The sequence below is a fragment of the Columba livia genome, chromosome 6 (genome assembly GCF_036013475.1).
Source record: "Columba livia isolate bColLiv1 breed racing homer chromosome 6, bColLiv1.pat.W.v2, whole genome shotgun sequence".
Lineage (NCBI taxonomy): Eukaryota > Metazoa > Chordata > Aves > Columbiformes > Columbidae > Columba > Columba livia.
The window spans coordinates 2,697,790-2,716,972 of NC_088607.1; the positions used below are offsets into that span (position 1 = coordinate 2,697,790).

The window sequence follows — 19,183 nt, forward strand, 5'->3', positions numbered from 1 at the left end:
CTATCCCAGGAAGTAATGCAGAAAATCTCCTTGTGGTACAGGTAAACAAAATATTCACCATACAGTGTTCAGCCGCATCACACCCTATTTATAAATACTAGGGAGGATGGAAAGGGAAGTCACAAGAACGTTGTTTCTGCAATCTCCCTTCATCCTTCAGCATCACCGTCAACATGCTCCCCTCAATCTCCTCCTTCAATTCAAAAGTCCCACCTCTATGTATTTTATATTTTCATACATGTAGGGAAACATCTCACAAGAAGGCAAAAGGACTGAAATTTTGTGTTTGAAGAAGATGTGCAAATGTGAGACAGCAGGTACCTCTGGAAAAAGTAACCAGGTTTCTATCCCTAAGTTAGGGTGATTTTAACCATACTCTGTTTCCAGAGTTCAGCAGGCTCCAGATCCCTGTCTTGTTGCAGGCATTTGAAAGACCAAGATCTGCACTCAGTGAGACAGCAAAGCTGGTTTAAAGCCTATTAGATGTTCAAAGGCAAGGAAATTATGTTGTAGGAAGCCACAGCAACTGATGGAATAACCCACACTCATTTTGAGCAGGGGGGTGGGAAGAGGAGAAGTAGGAGTTCACCCATGTGCTTGGTGGGACTGTTTGTTTCACGTAACAACAACAAGGTCTTTTTCTTTAGACATTAATAGCAATTGCTAATTGTGGAAAATTCAGAAAGGAAGAGGATAAACTTAACTTAATGAAGTCTCGAATGCTGAAGAGCTTGAGGCTTCATTAGGTGGAAGACCTGAATGGAATTTTTGGCAAGAAATCTTTCTAGCAGCTGCAAAACCAACAACGGATATCTCCGATTTTGCTAGATTTGAGTCAACTCTTCCATCAAGAGAAGGGAATGAGGATAATTTGCTCATGTAGCTCCAAGTGCATCATTCCCGGTACAACCGCTCGCTCCCATCCCAGATACCTCAACTGCAGTTGGCACTGCTGGGGTGCCCGGGGCTTCTCCCCATCTGAAACACCTTTCAATAGCAAAAAATAATATATATATAGATGTATATATACATCCTATATAGAGAACACTGTAGTGATGGAGAAGAAAGTCATACCCTAAATTCTTCTCCTTTCACACTCAAGCAAACCACATACCCTTCCTGAAAGGCGACCAAAGAATCATAGCTCCGTTGCTGAAAAATAAATGAGACTAAATAAAGGGATTGTAACTCATTTCCAGGCTCCAACTGATTTTGCACCTATCTCACCATCTTAGCTTTTTGGCCATATTCACAGAACTAAGCTACATAAAGAATTGGGGGGAAAAATAAAAAAAAGCTTGCAGGAGAGCAGATAGACAAGTCTAATTACCAACAAAATTGATGGTAACTCAACTTACATCAACATGAAGTCAATTGTACTCTGCAAAACAGTGTTTCAAAACAAAACCAAAATGCAACAACATACAAAATCAAAGCACACTGCCTTCCAAGAGATTTTTCTGTCCACAGTTCAAGCAGATCGACTATAAAGACAGACTAGTTGTGGAAGAAGAGCAAATTAAGTAATAAACATCCTATGAAATGAACCCCCCCATGTCTGAACAGCAGGGTTGAAAGCTTTGGTGAGGCTACTCAAAATCCTGAGATTACCTCAACATTTCTTTTATGGAAAAAAATCGTTTCATCAACATCCTAAGAACTGTTTCCCCTCTCACACACAGAGACACAGAGCTTTGATTTTTTCAGGGAATCAACTGAAGGCATTAACTAAAAATAAAAACCAAACCAGATCAGCTTAAGTCGCTTCCTTAAAAAAAAAAAAAAAAAAAAGCCTATTTCACAGCATGCTAATTAATAGAACAGAACCAGTATGTTGATTCCATGATTAAGAACAGTTCATCTTCAGCACCTTTCTCAAAAGCAGATCAATTTAAGATGCAATTACCACCAATGCAATTATCTGGCGATTTGCTCACTAAATGACTTTCCAAGATGCATTAGTGAGATAAGGCAAAGCCTCCTTTAAAATGCCTTTGAGCTAGAGAAAGATGAACCTGCAGGGAGCATTTTCTAAGTAACGCACATCTCAATTCTTCAGTAATAAAGCAAAACTTTTGCTTCATGAGTAACGACAAAAAAATGTGAAGTTAGGTGGAACAGTAAGACACTTTTTTATCCTCTCCTCATTTCACAAACAGTCATCACTAAGAGTAATGTTGCAATGGAGGACACATCCAAAAGATCATTGTTGAAAATATAACACTGAAGTTGTTGGCTTCATTGTATTTTAACCACGGGACACTGGTGAAGATGTGCTGGCAGGTGAATCACTTTGCCCTTCACTCTTTCTGCTCTAAATACTGATTTTCACAATGATGTTTCATGAGGAGCTGGTTAGAGCCCAGACAACTTAAATAAAAGAAATGCCGGTCTGCAGGGAGCTGGAAAAAGGAGGAACAGGGAGGTGACAAGATGTGCAGGATGCAAGTCATTCAGTTTGGTCAAAGTTAACATTTCCTGATCAAATTTCGGAGAAAGTTATCACACTATTCAATCGTGACCAACACAACCTGGTAAAATAGGGGGAAATGCTGACTATACACGCAACCGATCGTCTCTAAACTCAGTAGATAAGATGATCTTGAGAAGATCTGCCAGCATTGATAATGAAGCACTTTTCTAAATGTTGCCCAGAAGAGGCCACAGGATCTCATCTAGTGATCCACCCATCACCAGCCTTTCTATAACAAGATGATTCCCCCAGCAGAATATAACACCAAGCCCATCTGCATGCCTTTCCATGCAGCTTCCCAACCTGCTCCTTCTATGAAGATCTAAATCTAAATTAATTTTGATACTTGATGCCTCAAGAGGTTCCTCCTGTTCTGTGCAGGGGAACCCTTCCCTGCTTAAACAAAAAGGTCTGAAGAAAATCCTCAAAGATCCGTGACTTTTACCACTCGATGACTTTTACTCAGGGTACACTCACCCACACACACAAGCGCATCACTAGAAACACAAAAGTAGATGTATTGTAAGGTGTAACTGTACCAACTTGAGCAAAACCCACTTTTTCTCAACACTGAAAATCCAAAACAGAGTAGAACTGTGTGTTAGCTTTCACGTATGTCTAGCTATGATACATGTAAGTATGTAAGTGTGTCTAGCTAGACACATTTATCTATATAGCTTTGTGTGGTAGTTATGATACATGTATGTATATTTACATGTATCATAGCTACCACACAAAGCTATATAGATAAATATCTCCCTTTACATACTGTCTCTGGTGTTACAGGTCCTGGTTTAGTGGGCTAGGAACTATTTTTGACAGTGACGTAGCCCTGTTTTTGACATACATGCTACCATGATGGGATGGCTCACGAAGATGAGCTCTTTCCAGAGGATGGGTGGTGAGTGACCAGTATTCAAACATGTTATCCTTTCATCACCGAAATATGGATTCATTCTTTCATTTCTTTAAAACCATAAACTATGGACTGTAAAGACGCTTTTACCAACAAGAGTTTTACTTCACTAAGGATACTGGTCAGCTTTACATCACAGGAAAACCACCCTTTCCAGATGTAAGTAGAGCTCTCACTTTGCCCTGTAGTTTGTTATAAGCCTTGATATTTTGAGCATTATGCAAACGTAAAATTTTACTTTTCTCTCAATCAACAGAGTTGGTTTTGGTTTCTAGTATTACATCGGTATGGCTAAAAATAGAAGCATAACAGTACACCTACTTCATGAAAATTGATATAAAATATGAATCAATGAACTACTGTAACCAGAAGATGTTTTAAAGCAGTGCGGTCCCACGGACCAGCACAAACACCTGCTGTGATAAGCTGCACTATTCTGTCATTACAGATTCTGAATAGATATGTTAGACATTTTCCTAATCATAATTATTAATAATAATGAACAAATTAAGCAGATTGATAATAAAAAGCGTCGATATCTCCAGCAGCTGGAGTTGCACACTGATGTGAATTTCTCTTCACACGTCACCCAGAGGATTCACGTTTTGCATTTTCTCCTTAATTCGCAATTAACAATAGCAAGCCACTTAGCACATAGAGTTTCCTGGCAAGGATTTTAGGTGGGTATCAATGCCAAAGGAGATCAAATAACTTTGGCTGAGAAGGATCTTTGGGGTCAACCTGCTGCTGGAAGCAGAGCTGAGCTCCAGGCTGGTGGGGCTCCGAGAAGGGGACACTACAGCCCCCTGGGCTCCACACCACCCTCACGGGGAATATTCTTCTCCCCACATAACCAGTTGGTTTTGCCCACTGCCTCCCATCCTCACACCGTGTACCTTGTGGTAGAGCTCGGCTTGGTCTTCTCCATTCCTTTCCTCCAGGCAGCTGGATGCTGCAGTTCACTCCCCACTCTACATTGTACTTCGTGTCCTCATACACTTGAATTTGGCTTTGGCCAACACCAGGAGGCTTTTTGATGTCCCTCTGCACAGCAACTGCTCCTCCCAAACCGCAGCCATCTCCCAACCTACCGACCGTGCACTTCATCCCATCACCCAGGTCACATACAAATATACGGCTGAATAGTATCTGGGGGAAAAATGATGCATAAAGAACTTCACTGTCCTGTTTGTTTCATTTTGATCCTGTGCGACTCCAATGATAAGACGATGAGATCACACAAGTCCTGAATGATCTCCTGGAAGACCGAGAATATGCAGAACATGCCAAGTTTCACTGTGTACCTTACATAAGCTTCCACGGACGTGAACTTATTTGGTAGTCGTCCTCATGACACAATAAGAATCTTGGCCAACGTAAACAGGAAAACAACAGTGTGTTCAAAGGTCAGGCTTTGCATACCTTCTATGTTTTTGATGTACAAAGGATGTTTGTTAGGATGTTTTACATGTATACAGAATAAAAAATCAGGACTACGTTAACTAACATCCAACTCTTGTACTGCATCCTTAAAAAATAAAGCAAGCAAGCAACCAACCAACAATTCTTTCTCAATGCATATAAAATACTTTAAGACTGGCTGTTATTTCAGCAGACTTCAGTTGCTGATGTTTTGACCATTGCCATTTATTTATTTCTAACATGCTGGCATTAATGCATGCATTAAACAGGGGCTGCAACCCCTTGAAATGCTTGAAACCAGCTTACATGTGCCCCCAAAGGCTTCTTTTAAGCACCCTTTTCCACCTGAAATTAATTAATTGTGTCTACTAAAAAGGCTGCAAGTCCTGAAAGAAACGTGCCAAGTGGTTTTAAAAGGGATGATAGGAAAGGTGAGGCTGCCAAGGAGCTCTGGCGACCACCCAGTTCAATCTGCTGTGGAAAGCTGGGCCTTAGATCAGGTTTTCCAGGGACTGCCAAGCTAAGTTGTATTTCCTAAATTTATTTTAGAATAGTAATTATGAAAATTACTTTTACCCCGCGCTCATTAACTTCCTTCCACGCATGAACGAGATGACAACAGCTTGGAAGCATTTGTGGCATATCCAGCTTTAGATAAACTGATCATTGCAAAGAAGCTGCACCAGAGTAGACCCAACAAAACCCCTCAGCAGTTACATGGTTTATCTCAGGAATTTCTCCCGTACACCTTCAAAATACAAAAGAACTGCCCAAAGAGCAGCGAGCTCTGCTTTGGGGGAAGCCTATAAGGCTGGTCTCTAAGTCTATACAATTCACAGGCACCTTTTTTTGCCCTGAAGCAGCACGTCAGGACAGCAGGATCCGTCACTCCAGCTGGATTTCCAACACAATGGCACTTAATTTGATGCCAACATCCTCCCGAGGGCAGTGACACGCAGTGTAAATGTCATTTTCCCGGGGACCATAGTTCACGCCAATGCCACAGGGTGGTAGCACCACTACAGGGCTGGCGAGCAGCGAGCTCTCATGAAGCATTTGGGGTCACACTCAGCTGCAAACTGCGATATGTGATGTTTCCATAGGAAGCCCGTTTCATCTGACCTCCCCGGAGCCAAAACAAGGCGACACCATCCTCATTTCAAAGAGAATAACAATTTGCACTGGAGTTTTACATAACTCTATTCAGTCATTTTTCTAACATCTGTGCCTAAATGAAACAGTGAAGCACAGTAGATGCAATACAGATGGCTTGCAAAGTCATTTAAAATACACAACTGCTACGGGTTGCACCACAAATGCATAAACTGGCCCTTAATAAAGCTGTATATGGATAGAAGACGCTAAGTCCATTGTCTTAATGGCCAACAGTTTCACAAGAAATCGCCCTGCAGCAGCCTTTTTCTCGTTCCCAGATGAACACAATCCCAAACCAGTCATTTATTATAATCTATTTACAGAGCAAGAGTACGCAGTGGTTTCGTAAGACGGTTATAACCATCTTCCTAATTCAGTCGGATGTCTTAGTCAAGGTTAAGTCAACTAAAAACAAGAAAAGAAAGGTCTCTTCAGCTTTATTTCACAACTACCATTTGTGCTTTTAAAATACAGTTTTCCTACTGCCCAGAAAGCAGAAATCCACAGATTCTCAGGCCAAAGTTTGTAAGCAACTTCTCAATGGAAACAAGGCACCCCAGGTCTGAAGAAACACACAACCACCAGAAATCCACTGTCACCATAAACCGTGGAGGACAGAAGAGGACACAGCGGGGAGAACCTGCCCTTAGGAGACACTTTGCCCTACAACATGTTTGACTAATGCTTCGCAAAATACCAGACTTCTCATGTTCACTCACCCTTCTTGACCAGAAAATAACACAGACTTTATGGTTTTGACTGCAGAGCAGGAGATATGGGAGAGGTTTGGGAAACAGCGGTGGAAGAAAAAGAAACAAAAACATCCTGTAAGCCACAGACTGAGTAATTCACATGTTAGGGAAGGAAATCCTGCAAGTTCAAGCTGTTTGCGGGGGTCACCCAGTTTTTGCTACTCAACTGCAATGTCTCCACCAGCACCAGGTCTACCCAACCTGGACAACATCAATGGATGCCTGCCAACAGGCTGTGGAATTGTAGATGCTGTAGACAATTACATCAGGTTTTTTAAAACTGTACATTAGGTATCTAGGCAAAGATTCCAACCTTTCAAAAGTTAAACCCCCCCCCACCCAAAATCTCATTCTCAAACTGCTGAGCACAGCCATCGACAAGGTCTGCGAGCTCCTCATGAATAACTCCTCCACAGGAATGAACACTGCTGCATTCATGGACAGAACAAAAACGCTACTGTAAGAAAACATGCTGCTCACAATTCTGGTGTAATATCCTCAAACAACAGTGTAATGTCAAAAGTGGCATTTTGCTTACCCTAACTTGAACAGTGGAATTTCTGGCTCCCTATAAACAAGCAAAATTTTCAGGTTTTCTTCTTTGAGAGTAGAAGACCCATTCCTCCAATACATGATTTTATTATGACAAAAATATGTCCAAATTGTTTTTAAGGACTCTGTTCTTTTTTCCATTTTAATTACTGCATATTAAAAACACGTGGCACAATTACCGAACTTGTACGACTGCCGACATCGCACAAAAGCACCCAAAGAACTTGTGCCTCCAGTCAACTGTGGGTCATTACAGAATGTCCCAATGTTAATTCAGAGCTGTCTAAACTCATGAGCATGAAAAACGTCTTAGCATCTCTGGCACTAGAGTTAATGCTTTTTCCAAAACAAAAAGAACCAACATTTTTATGAACTAACATTTCCACTCTCTGAAGAAATTCAGCATTTGTGCATCCTTGCTCCTGCCGGTCTCCACCTCTTTGCTGCTCCCATCGCTGGTTCCATCACCATCACCTCAGCTGGGACATCACATTCCTACCCAAAACTGCATTGTCCACACTCCTCCTTGGACTTCTTCAGGTTTCCATATCAATCATCAGATTTAATTCCACAGCAAATAACCAAAAACGAAGCTACCACCACTAAAGTAATTTAAAATATGACTGTTTCCCAGTTGATGACCCCATTTCTTCTGTTCTCCAGTAGTTATTGTGGAGTACACCAGTAAAACGTAGTGCAATACAATCATCTCTAGGAAAAGGTTTTCTTCATTTCTAAATATTTATACTGTATTTAGAACAGCTATTTAAAAGAAAATTAGCATAATTAACTATAGTTATGAGCTATACAAGAGTTTCCACTTCATTATATTGTGATAGCACTTGGTTTTAACTTTTCTGCAACAGGTCCAATTCCTTTTTTAAAAAAATAAAGGTATTTACATGATTTTTTTCCTCCAACTTAATAGGTTTGCAAAAGTAAAGCACCAGCTATTTAAACATATTATTCAGATAAGGTATTTGTGGAAGGTTCATGTTTACACTTTGGGACGCAGTCTCATTGACATCAAACATATACAACCACAGTGCTTGAAAAGCTGCATTGTAATGGGGAACTGAGTTTCTAAATATACTCAAAGAAAAAAGGAGGGTAAAACTCTTTTTCATCCTTAACTTCAACGCGAAACCTCAGCATCACATGAATATGGATTTTGCATTTCATATATATAATCACAAGCGTGTAAGGTGCCTTGGGACGGCTGAAGAAGACACAAAATAAATGAAAATCATTTTAATTAAGAGCAAATTAAAGGGCTTTCTAATCCAGGCAGCAGTAGCAAATCCACAGAGACTTTCGAGAACATGGATCCTTGAAATTACAGTGCTTATAACCCTCCCTCATTCCAGCTTCCTTCCCTCACTTCCCCCCAAAGGAGGCACCAAATCTGAACGAGATCAGGTTTATTATGAAAATTCCGCTCTAGTTTCTAAAAAAAGCTTGTGCTCTAGTTTCTGAGTGGCCAGAAGCGCTGGCATCCACATGGAGAAAACAAAAACAAAGACATGAGAAAGGGAAGATTTTTCCTCACTGCAGGGGGAAAAAGATGAGATTCTATTTTATGCTCTTAAGAAGACATTTCAAGACTAATTAAGAAAGTTGGATTTTTCCTCCTTGACAGGAGGCTTTTGAAATACAGCTCAAAAATAAGCTAAGCAACCGCACACTAAAATGTTATCGCAGAAAGGGCTTCACATCAGAAAAGCCACAAGGCACAAGAATATGTAGAAGTAAAATAGACATTATTAATGTAACCTTTTTCATTATTGTTCTTACAGCAGGAGGACATTCTTGGTGAACTCTCACAGGTCTCCCACTGGTTGTCCCTAGTTCACCATTGTCCATACCAATAAATACACAATTTGAACACAAGCCCTATGGGGAGAGGCTGAGGGAGCTGGGCTTGTTTAGTCTGGAGAAGAGGAGGCTCAGAGCTGAGCTCAGCACTCTCTAGAACTACCTGAAGGGCAGTTCTAGCCAGGTGGGGATTGGTCTCTTCTCTCAGGCAGTCAGCAATAGGACAAGGGGCCATGGGCTTCAACTCTGCCAGGGGAAACTGAGGCTGGAGATGAGAAAGCAATTCTTTGCAAAGAGAGTGGTCAGGCACTGGAATGGCTGCCCAGGGAGGTGCTGGACTCACCGGCCATGGAGGTTTTGAAACTGAGATTGGACATGGCACTTAGTGCCATGATCTAGTCAATGGACTGGAGTTGGACCAAGGGTTGGACTTGATGATCTCTGAGGTCTTTTCCAACCCAGTCGATTCTGTGATACAAGAATGAGTTTACAAATACTCCTAAAAATAAACAAGAATCCAAAAGTAGTACTATTATGTTAATTTTTGTCTAAAAGGCTTTTTTACAAGTATTTATCTCATTAAGCAATTGAATTCCCCCATTGAGATGAAAAAATAAATAAATCCCAACCTTGAAGGAAAAAAAAAATAATCCAAACAACCGAACAAGAGGAACAAAAAATGAAAATGGGCAAAACGCCTGGAGAAACGCCGCTTTGATTTTGACACATGGGAATAAATGGAAAACGTATTAAGATAACCTTTTTTTTTTTTTTAATCAAAACATCTATCTCGTGTGCAAATTTCAACAGCTGAGAAAGCATCCTACTCAACCTCCCCAAAGCAGTGTCAGCGTGTTTTATGTAAATACTAGTTAACAAGGGATGTGTGTTTGCAGCAAACATCTTAGGGTTCTGCCTTAGAAGCTCTGGATTTACCCTCTGTGTCAGAGAAGGAATTGTCATCCTGAAGATAACAGGAGATATACGCAGAGGACAACAGAATTTTTCCTTTTTAAATAGCCAAGATGTATTTGTTATTGGAGAGCTTTAAATAGTTGTTTAAAAAATTAACAGGAGAAAAACTTGATGACTATGCTCTGCATCAACATGTGGCAATATGTCTTAAAAACCACTTGATTTTGCAACATCCCCAAATAACGTTGGGGTCTGATAACATGCTCATTCTAAAATGATTCCTGAGACCAATGCGATTTCCCCTGTGACAATCAGAGAAGTGTCACATGAAGCACAACGTGACAAGCTCCACGGGACAAGGGTGGGCTCCAAGGGAAGCCATGAATTGAAGTCAGAATCCTGGGTTATTGGGCAATTCCTGCTACTCCAAGGGCAGTTTTGGCCAAGGCACCTGCTGCCATCACCCGAGGAAAGGGAGGCCGTGCTTTACAGAAACACGGGGCTCCTCATCGAGTTTCACATTGTATTAGTAATAACGAGGTGGTTATTGTTCCTGTCCAGTTTCTTTACTTTTGTCTTCATGTGGTGTCTCTGAACCACGACCACCCGTTGCGACATGGCCATCTACAACACCATAGAGCCACCGGGGATCTTCTTTTCAACATTATGTCAAAAGGAAGCACAGCTCACAGCGTCGGGAAAACATGACTGCAGCATGTCACCGGACACAAACAGCAATAGAAACCATGTCCAAGATCAAAGGCTTCTCTTCTCTTCCTCTCCATAGCTGAGACCCACCTCAACTGCTCTACACCACACCAACCTCAACGTAACTGTTTGCTGTAACTTTCTGGGTTTAAATAAATAAATAAATGTTAAAAACAGGAAAGCAGGAGCTCTCCCAAAGGAAACATTTCCCTGATCTGATTTACAGCCTACAAATAACAACATTATACATCTTCAGCGAGTGGCAGCTCCGGGGCATGAACAAGTAACCCACGACCTGCGGAAACATATTAACAATTTTTTGCTGTAAGATGACATCCATATAACCACAACCGCCTTCATTCAAATCGACAAAACAAGAATACTCTAAGTTCATTTATTTCAGCTTTTGTCTGTCTTCTCTGTTGAGCTTGTAACTATTCCTGCCCAAATATCTCCTCCAAGTAATGGCTCCCTGGGGGCAAAGGGACAATAAACAGAGCAGAAAGCCTGGCTGCAATGAGCAGAGCAGCTCCTCTGCTTGCAGGTCCTGCAATCATCTCCTCCCAGAGCTCCAGGGAATCGGGAACCCTTTGCACACACTTCAGAACAGCTTTTTTTCCAGCATAATGCAAGCAGAAGCATTAACCCCTTTCCTATCCCAGAGACCAGTGGTCAGATCTCCATCATCAGACACTCATCTTCAGCCCAAGAGCAGGATTCACATTGTCAGATCATTGATAAGCATCAACAAGTTATTTCCTTCTATTCCCTCTTCCACAGCCCATTTAATTGAACTCTACCTCACCAACGTGACAGATTGCATTAAATATTATTATTTAAATAATACATTTTTCCATCCACTAGAGTGCCTAAAAATCCTGTTCCAAAGGAGATGACAAGTCGGTAGATGGCAATTTCTGCTTTTATTCTCCTCAGAATTTTATCAGCTTGAAAGAAAGGTAACTTCAGATAAGTACAGACAATCCCCTGTTTCTAACGCATTAAGTTTTATCACAAGAAGATTCTCACAATCACATACCTCGACAGCAGGAAACATGCAAGTATCACTTTCATCTTCATTCTACCACAGCCTTGCTTTAGCCCAGACCTTCCCCCACCCTTACAACTGCCAATTTTCACTATGAATGCGCTGAGATACCAAGTTAACCTATAGCCTTTTCCTCCTTTCTGTTTCAAAACAAACGCGATGTGAATAAACTGTTTCTCTACCTTAGTGCAGAAGAAAATTCCAACTCTATATATTGAGTCAACTGGAGAGGACCCATCCTTGGGGACTTGTGAGTGTACAGGGAGGACCACCAGCATCTTCCAAAGACTCACAGTGTGGCTTTAAAGAACAGAAATTGGTTCCAAGTTTGTTTTCTGTAACACTGAGGGGATAAATAAAAGCTCTTGCCCTCAGGGAGCACTTTGTGTTTGCATTTATACAAAGTTTCCTTCATTTGAATATACTGCATATGTCATACAAGGACTTGACCTTTTTGCTTGGACGCTATTTGCCTAATGTGGGAAATGAAAGCTCAAACTTGTATCAGTTTTTGCTTATTTCAGCTGTTCTTCTATGTGATTATCCAAAGAGAACTGGTGAACTTCATTCTTCCTAAAGTCATTGTTACTACTGGCTCCAGGAGCCTGTCAGATGTTCACATTTGAAGACTGAATAAACAACCAGAAATCCAGATGCAAAACAAAAATCTACTGGTGGGAGGGTGAAATGAAAACAGATAAATATCCTTTCAGAAATACCAGATTTCATACAGAGTCTCGCTATTTAGCAAAAATACGATGAGGAAGGAGTTCTACAACTCCAAGCTGAAACACATGACGAACACTGACATATTTTCTGGAATCTCCAGGAGTCACTTGAGGCCAAGGATGACCACCAGTACCATCACTCCTGCCACCTCCAGAGTCCCATAACTTCCAATGCATACATTACATGCGTTATTTTCAGAGTGAAGTCCACATATGACAGGGTTTTGAGGTTCGGTGGTGCACTTCACTCCCCACTGGCTTTTCTGTTCCCCCAGTCTCCTTAAAGAGTGGACAGTTATGCCCAGCTGTTAGCACAGACTATTTTTCCATGAACTTGGTTGCTTTCAAAAGGTTCACATAACAGAGTCTGTCTTTCAGATGAACCTTTCCTTCCACTACAGATGATCAAATACACCCTACACAGATGAATTCAGCTACAAACACCACAGAGCTAGAAATCAATCGGCGTAGAAAGGCCTTTTCTGCTCATGTGCTCTTCTCTCCCACTCGCTCCAAGGTTGAAGATACAGGAAGGACAGTGATGGGACCTGGCAGATGAGTCCACAAACCAGCAAGAATTATGGGTATCATTCAAAAGACTGATGTGCCACACCAAGAAAGACTGTCCACAGCCCAGGGATGTGGTAGAAAACCAACACATTGTCTCTTGAGTCATGCATGTTCCTCTGTAACATCTCCCTGTGGAGCGCAAAGGGTCCCTACAGCAACCACAACCTCCAGGGAGACCTGGTTCAGGGGCACAGAAACCAAAAGGGTCTAATTTTAAATATCACTGACTGTTCTCATCCTTCAACCTCAAATTCAGAGCCCTCAAGAAGCCAAGACCTCAGAGCTGTGACTGGTTGGGGGGAACCAAAGAGAAGAACAATAACCCAGCCCAGAGCCTTCAGAAATGAAATGACGGCAGGAATGCTGGAACAGGGCTATTACCATGTCATCAAAAACTCTATTAAACACCAAAATTTTTTCTTAATCTTTTCAAGACAACATGCAAAGTCACTTTTACTACAGAAAATACATCTGTGCATTTAAGGAAGGATTCTTCTCTTCGTTCCTCCCGCACTTACTGAAAGGAGAAGCGCATTCCTGTAGATCCCCTTCTTCAAAACCTGAATTTCTTCAGCCACATGGCAAATTCTGTGCATGGTCATGCAAAAGAATTTTGACAGCGACTCTTTCTTCTTCTTTTTAATGATCTTTTCCTCAAAAGGACACAGCACAGAATGTGTCATCAGCCCAGACGTCTATCCCTGTGTCTTAACACCATGCAATAATGTACTCTGTATGTTCACAGTACCATGTGTTATTTCACAATATCAGCAAACTCCTTATTTCAAGGGGAGCAGAAGTGCTGCTCAAATAGATTCTGCACAGACTAAGTTGGCTCCTGGCTGGTCCTTGTGGGCTACTGGCAACTGAGATTCACTCAGCGAGAACATGCAGTAAATTTGTTCCATTTGTTACATAGAAACATCGTAAAAGGAAAATGAAAACTGACAGATTACTTTTTTTTTTTTAAAAGGCTAACAGTAAACATGTTATTGAAGACGTAAATGGAGAGAAGGTATCCCCCAGGAGACAAACCGAAACGAAGTGTAACATTGCCCAGACATAACCCACCCACACACAATAACAACCGCTCAGCATTCCCAGAAAGTTGTTCCTTCTCTTGTAAAAATAACCCCAGAAAATGCCCTAAATCTGCTAAATTAAACCCAGACAGCATCAAACCGGACTGTTGTGTTGAAGTGCTCTCAAGTGCTGGAGCGAGGGGTCCCTGCCTGCTCTGGGCCATCCAGTTAACACGAAACAACATTATTTTAAAGTAATGTTTTATCAGACATGCACATAATAATGCCTGCTAATATTATTCAAGGCTGGAAGGGAAATAGGTTGGATTCAAATCTCTGGATCACAAGGCCGTGACATAATTTTAGTCCCCTGTAGGATCCAACATTATAAATTCATTGAGATGCAAGTGGAAGAATTGAAATTTATTTTCTGTTTTCTTTTTTTAAGCTTTGCTCCTACCTGGCCAACATCTCATGGACAGACACTCAAAACAGTCTCAAACAACATCCCACATCCAGTCCTATGGTCAATGCTCCCTCTTCCAATCCTATTTATTTGCATAATTTATTTTCCTTTTTTACTTTCTGATTTACCTTCTGGCAGGACATTGACACTACATTAGCCGGTTTGATTTGTGTTGAGAATTAATTTTTGCTGAACTTTTCAGATACAGAAGTGCATCACTAGCACATAAGTTGTTCTGGTATTAAGAAAATAACCTGCATCTTAAATTAAAATTTAAAAAAAAAAAAGGGGGGGAGAAAGCAGAGACATTTCTAAAATTGGGTCTCTTTAGCTGGGAGAAGAGGAGACTGAGGGGTGACTCATTCTTGGGGATCAATATGGAAAGGGGGAGTGTCAGGAGGATGGAGCCAGGCTCTTCTGGTGACAACCAGTGACAGGACAAGGGGCAATGGGTACAAACTGGAACACAGGAGGTTCCACTTAAATTTGAGAAGAAACTTGTTCCTGGTGAGGGTGGCAGAGCCTGGCCCAGGCTGCCCAGGGGGTTGTGGAGTCTCCTTCTGTGCAGACATTCCAACCCGCCTGGACACCTTCCTGTGTAACCTCATCTGGGTGTTCCTGCTCCATGGGGGGATTGCACTGGGTGAGCTTTCCAGGGCCCTTCAACCCCTGACATTCTGGGATTCTGTGATAAGAACAACTAGCTGTCCACTTGGAATTTTTCTTATATAGCTGAGGATATCAGGTCAGAAATATTAAAGGCTATTTCAAAATAAAAATGCAGTAGTAGAGTCCCAGCGGCCCAATAACAATATCCTTTCCCCATTGTCCTGACTTCGTTTGCTTGGAAACAAAGCACACAAATGATTCTGTCATTCCAGAAACTTTATAAACAGGCAATGCCTTGTTTGCCCGTTCATCCTACAGAGAGACGCGACAGCGTAAACGGACTCAAAATCTGCTTGCATGCCTTGGAAAACATAAAATAAAGGGCTCCCGAGCAATCCAGAAGCAACATGGGCTATGGGGATTCAGTACAGAGAAATCTCCTATTTTGGGGCCCAGCAACATTAGGGAATTGCTGCCATAAATACCATCCTTGCTCAATTATTTATCTTTGGTCATAATTAAAATAAAATAGAAACACAACAACATTGCTGTCCCAACAATACCAAAATTAATTTTACTACAAAAACTACTAATTGTCACCACTTTCTATGCCAGAACGGCTCATATTTGATCATGTTATTTACCACAACCGAGGTATAAAGCTATGTTAAGGACACAGTGTTTCACATATTCTTATTACCAAACAGGGTGTGTTGCAATTAAAAAAGGGTTTCAGTATTTAAAGCCGCTGATCAAAGAGTAGGCATGTGATGCAATTGTTTATATGTTTCCAGGGAGACCTAAAAAGCTAGAAAACACCTGTTGGTTTTAAGAGGTTCCCATGGGAGTTTTTAAACATGGAGTTAGAAATTACACAAATGCCTCTGCGGTTCCTGAGTTTTGTTTCCTTTTGGCCCTGAAAATTTACAGAATCTGTAAATATATGGATTTAATACTTTTGAAAATTTATGAGCTACTGCTCAACTGCTGCAAATCCTTCAGCAGCAAATTCTGACGTGCCACCAGCTCCCAGCAAATGCAGCGCTCCTGATGTTTAAGTGCTGTATTATTTCTAACTATTGATTTTACAAGCTGAAACTACCCAAAAAAGTTCCCCTTTCCTTCTACCCAAATATTCAAAACAATGTTTTGAAGCTGCATTTATAGTCCGGAGATACAATTCATCAACACACATCAAATCATTAAGGTATTTAAAACTAAAAGAATTTTAAAAGACCAATACTGCAAGGAATCTAAGGAAAGCATTATGCGCTTCTGATCTAATGAGATTAAAAAACAATAAAAACTTCAATTATGAGAAAGATGAATGTATATAAAACATAAACACCAACGAGCTGGTCCCACCTGCCTTTGGCCCGGGGAAGAGGGGAGTCCCCTACGCTCCTGCTTTGCTGTTGATGGGATGAAACAAATCGGTGCTGAACTTGGGCATTTTTCCCCTCGAGCTTTGTAGCTTCTGTCCCAGAGGAAAATTCCAGTTTCTATGCAGAGCTAAAGCTCGCCGTCAGCCCCTCGTTTCGGACTGTGAATGGCCGCAGTGTTCAGCACCGTGGGACAAGAGCCCAACACAAAGGGGATTTGTGGTTCCTCAAGCCAGGCTAGAGCAGCAGCCTAAGTAGACACCAACAGATGTGCCTCTGTCACCTCTGGTGCAAAAATAATCCAAAGAAATACAATTTTTTTCTTTAAAATGTCAGCTTTCTTCATTTAATTCTTGCATTTTGAAACAACTTTCAGGAGCTACCATCAAAGCCACGGAGTATCTCGAAATGAAAGGCAATTGGGAAACGTGCTCACCTAAGTGACAGCTACACCTCAGCCACATTCAATTCATCAAAAATAAATGAGGGCAGATCTTGCTATAAAAACCATTTTTATGACAAAGTCATTAATGCACGTAAGGATACATTGGCAAGGTGTTCAGGCTGAGAGAGTTGGGGTGTTCAGCATGGAGCAGAGAAACTCCAGGAGGCCTTATTGCAGCCTTTCTGTACTTAAAAAGGGTCAGTAAGAAAGATGGGGACAGACTTTTTAGCAGGGCTTGTTTTGATAGGACAAAGGCTGATGGGTTTAAACTAAAGGAGGGAGATTCAGGCCAGAGGAAGAAATTCTTCCCCCTGAGGGTGGTGAGAGCCTGGCCCAGGTTGGCCAGAGAGGTGGTGGATGAACCATCCCTGGAGACATCCCAGGCCAGGCTGGACGGGGCTCTGAGCAACCTGAGCTGGTGAAGATGTCCCTGCTCATGGCAGGGGGGCACTGGGGGAGCTGGGAAGGTCCCTTCAAAGCAAACCATGCTACAATTCTTTGGATTCAGGTTTCCCTTATTTAAAGCAGAAACAGGCAAGCCCATCACCCTCACCAGCTCCAGCTTCTGCCCTGCACATGGCTGTACTGAGAAGGTGATGACCAACAAAGCCAGGAACCCACAAGCCCACTCCCATCTTTCAAACCCTGCCCTTTCTGTGAGTTTTTTGTCACTTCGCCCATCTTCCACTCAACCTGAACATCACCACAAGCTTCTCTCAAATTTACAGTTCTCTGTTATCTTCATCTCGGCTTTCCCCAACCAGCTCTGTTTCCTGACACAAGCCACCTCCACCCCTGGAAACTAAACATCAACAAGCTGCAGTTTCACCTCAAATCTAAAAATCACACCTCATTTTACTCCCCTTCAAACTGCCCATGAACTTTGTCTACCAATATTTTATCAGGTTATCATTGTTATTCGTATACAAGAAATAATACATTAAAAATATTTCAGCATATTTGTCTTGTTCTGTTCACTTTGATAAGTTTCTTTTAGCTGCAAGAATCACTCCCTATGTATGTATAGACACAAGCACTAACCAACACTGGACCTGGACCAGTTAATCTCCCCAGGTTTCCTTCAACAGAGCGAGACAAAAAGTGCCCACAGCACAGAGCAGAAACCCATAGGGCGTCTGAATTATCCAGAGGATTCTCTCTAACAACTAAAGACAGAGCTCAAGTAAACCAGCCTGCTGGTTTAGGGGTACAGTGCTGGGGAGCACACACTCAAATGTATAAACTGGGAAATACAGGTTTTCAGATTTCTGGTAATATTAAAATAGCAACGTGCCTGGTTTCCTAGGAGCTTTAATTATGTGATATTCACGAATAATTCGCTTTTGAAAACACATCAATACATTAATCTTGGAAAAAACACAGTATTGTTAATATCTTATATATACATGGTATATACTTAAGGCTGGTAAGTGTACTACCAGGAGCACGCCTCATACATAGATACAACGGTTTGAAAGTTTACCCAACCAGCAAGTTTCCATTCTGATCACGGTAAAAGCAATCCTGCTAAAATACAGACAGTGTGAACACAGAGTTCTTATACACATAAATTCAGCATTATGTGTATGCAAACACCAAATGGCCATCGCGAGGCAGCCCCATCCTGCTCTGCCAGCAAGCAGGAGCACAACCTCCTTCACCTGCTCTCAAACACAGAGAAATAGCACAAATTCACCCCCCACACCTTGTGAGAGGACTGCAGAGCATACCTCCTTCTCCTTGATAAGAGAATAATCCAGCTACTGGAAGACAGAATATCCCAGCTCCAAGTTGAACTCTGATGCTCCGTGTGCGCGGAACCGCAATACACCGCCTGCTCTCCACTGAAATTCAATTTGTCCGTCTAATTAATACAGGAGCATAGGAACCTAAGCATTAAAGTGCTATCAAAGGGGCACATCACTCTCTGCAGGACAAGCCTTTCAGGTTTGGTTTTGGTTTGCTTGGTTGGTTTTAATGCTTTTAACGTAAAATACACTACAAACGTTTTCCATAAATCTACTTTTTATAAAAGGAAATGCCTTCTAAGTGATCCCACCATGGACTTTATTACACTAACAGATATCTATTAACACATCCCACCAGTCTGCTGTTGACCTTGAATCATCAGCCAGTTTCTTGCCATAACAAAACACACCTACAGCAAGCCGTAAATGAGGATATGTTATTTTCTGTAATAGAGCC

At 41.5% G+C, this 19,183-nt stretch overlaps 1 protein-coding gene across 2 annotated transcripts in view; it reads right to left on the minus strand.

The window, feature by feature from the left end:
* The window catches only part of PTPRE (protein tyrosine phosphatase receptor type E), a 98,628-nt gene that overhangs the window by 69,360 nt on the left and 10,085 nt on the right, over positions 1-19,183 (minus strand). Inside the window, exon 1 of one of the 2 annotated variants that reach the window (XM_065066725.1) lies at positions 16,517-16,764. The exons of the other annotated variant lie outside the window; for it this stretch is intronic. The gene's annotated coding sequence lies outside the window, so the exon portion shown is untranslated. Of the gene's footprint in view, positions 1-16,516; positions 16,765-19,183 lie in introns of those variants that run through there. 2 annotated transcript variants of the gene reach the window in all.